Raw genomic sequence first — 2,835 nt, 5'->3', positions numbered from 1 at the left:
ATGAAGAAGAAAAAGAAGAAGAAGAAGAGGAAGAAGAAGAAGAAGAAGAAGAAATGTACTACTCTTAAGTCTGCTATGTTCCCTGCGATTACTTAGAAATGTAAAACGGGACTTGTTGGTTCTGTGTCTTCTACTCAGTGGCTGGCTCTAGTTCATGTATTTTATATAATGTACTATAAAATTAGATTACCTGTGTAAGCCACAAGAGATGTGTTAAAACTAGTATTTTGCAGTACAGATATGTCATCACTGTGGTGATATATAGCTTGAGAGTAACTGTAATATCATGTAAGACTGAGTTTTTAAGATTATTAATCCATTTTCATCTATTTTGTGGAGACTCTGCATCATAATATTTTTACAATCTGTTTTAATAAGATGAAAAAAATTAAGAGATTCTTACACACTGACTAGATGGTAAATATGCTTCTGAAATCACTCATCAGTTTAAAAAAATTGTTTATGCACAAATTTTCTTATCCTGAGAAGCTTTTCAGAGTTGTTGAATGCAGTTTCGGTCGAATTCCTTATTTTATTTGCTATTCTATTGCATAGATGAATTTATGTGCAGACATTTACAAACCCTGGTAATCCTCTGAAGATTGTATTCCTGAATTATATTCTTACATACAAGCATATGTGCTTCCGTATTTTAATAAGAGATTTTCATTCAATATATGCAAAGTAGATATGAGCAAACCATGTAGATAAATTATTTAAACCAAGAAGTAAAATTGTGGCTTAAATACAGAGAATTCCCTACTAAATTCTTCCCTTTTTTATTCTGTTTCTCACATCACAAGTAAATGTGTCACTGCTTCAGTTTATATTAGTAGGTCTTGTTGTTACCATATGTGGTTTTCATTGGGTTAAATAACATCAGGCTTCTATACACAGGTACAGGATTATGGGGAACAACAGGTCTCCCAGCCCAACTTCAGTAATGGGGAAAGTAATGGAACAGATTATCTTGAGTGCATCACATAGCAAGTGTGGGACAATCAGGAGATGAGGCCCAGCCAGCATGGGCTCATGAAAGGGAGATCTGACATAACCAGCCTATGATCACCTTCTGTGACCAAGTGACCTGCCTCCTGGATGAGGGAAAAGATGTGGATGTAATCTTCCTAGACTTTAGTAAAACCTTTGACTCTATCTCTCACAATGTGCTCATGGGGAAGCTGGCAACCCAGGACCCCTGGAGTACAGCTGTCAGTGGCTTAGTCAGGTGTAGTCACTCTGGGTAAAGAACTGGGCTGGGCCTAGGGAGAGTGATGGTGAATGGAGTTAAGTACAGGTGGTGACATGTCATTATTAGTGTTCACTAGGGGTTCACATTGTGGCCAACCCTGTCTAATATCTTTATCGATGATCAGGACAAATTTGAATGTATCCTCACTAATTTTGCAGATGACACCAAGTTGAGAGGAAACATTGATCTGTCTGAGGATAGAATGGCCCTAGAAAGGGATCTGGACAGGCTGGATTGCTGCAACAACCCCAAGCAACACTACAGGCTTGTGTTGTAGAGGCTGGAAAACTGGAACAGGATCTGGGAGTATTAGTAGACTAGTGAGGCCACAGCTCAAGTACTGTGTTCAGTTTTGGGCCCCTCACTACAAGAAAGGCATTGAAGCCCTGGAGCATATACAAAGATGGGCAACAAAGCTGGTGAAGGGTCTGGAGCAGAAGTTTTACAGGGAGCAGCTGAGAAACTGGAATTCTTCAATCTGGAGAAGAGGAGGCTCAGCGGGTCCTTATTACTCTCTACAGTTCTCTAAAAGAAGCTTGTAGTGAGGTGGGAGCCCATCTCTTCTTCCTAGTAACATTGATAAGACTAGAGGTAATGGCCTGAAGTTTCATCAGGGGAGGTTCAGGTTGGATATCATGAAACATTTCTTATCTGAAAGCATTGGAACAGGCTGCCCAGGAAATGGTGGAGTCACCATCCCTGCAGGTATTCAAGAAAAGTGAGGATGGGCTGTTAGAGATTTAGTGGGCACACTAGTGATGGATTGACTGCTGGAATAGATGATCTTTGAAATCTTTTCCAACCTTAATGATTCTGTGACTCTAAGATACATGGGAAAAAAAAGACAGCTCATTTGCATTAGTGTTTTAGTAAAGGTTTAACTGTGTGCTGTCTTAAAGCCTACTCTGTCATCTCTGCACATGCATAATTTGATTCAGCAGGAGTAACTAGACTTGCTGGGCACTTCAAGCTTGTAGGACTACACTTGTTTCTTCTGAAGTCAGTAGGAGCAAAACTGGGCCCAGTGTATACAGATGCATGTATATGTAAATTTCTACTATTGTGTATGTAGAAATGCTTCAAGATTCTCCTAACCACAAGGTTTTCCAGAATTTGTCAGTTGCTGTTTACAGTACTGAAGTATTGCTACTGACCAACTTGATTATTAACACTTCTTTAATATTTCTTTTGGTATCTGATAGCACAATCTGTCCAGTAGAGAGGAGAGGGCTTTCAACTTATGTGTGAAAAGCAGGAAAACAGAGTTCAAAAAGGATGTGATTTTCACATACATCAGTTACATCTGAAAGTTTTGTAAATCATTCATTCATTCTTTCATATGCACGGTTATGTAACTTGTATATATACCTATACAGTGCACAGTTTTCTGTGATCCTTAGTCTTAAAAAGGAGCTGTACAGTCTAATTAAGCACAAAACTGTGGGCTACTGGTCTATAAAATAGTATGCCATTGTTTACTTATGTGTCATAGACAAAGGGGATTCTTAATGATTATTTCATTATTCTTTTTCCAGCCAGACTCAGTTTGGAAGACTAATATATTACTGAGCACAACTGTATTA

This window comes from Meleagris gallopavo, chromosome Z (genome assembly GCF_000146605.3).
Source record: "Meleagris gallopavo isolate NT-WF06-2002-E0010 breed Aviagen turkey brand Nicholas breeding stock chromosome Z, Turkey_5.1, whole genome shotgun sequence".
Classification (NCBI taxonomy): Eukaryota; Metazoa; Chordata; class Aves; order Galliformes; family Phasianidae; genus Meleagris; species Meleagris gallopavo.
The sequence above is the reverse complement of the archived record's forward strand: the minus strand, read 5'-3'. Positions refer to the sequence as shown.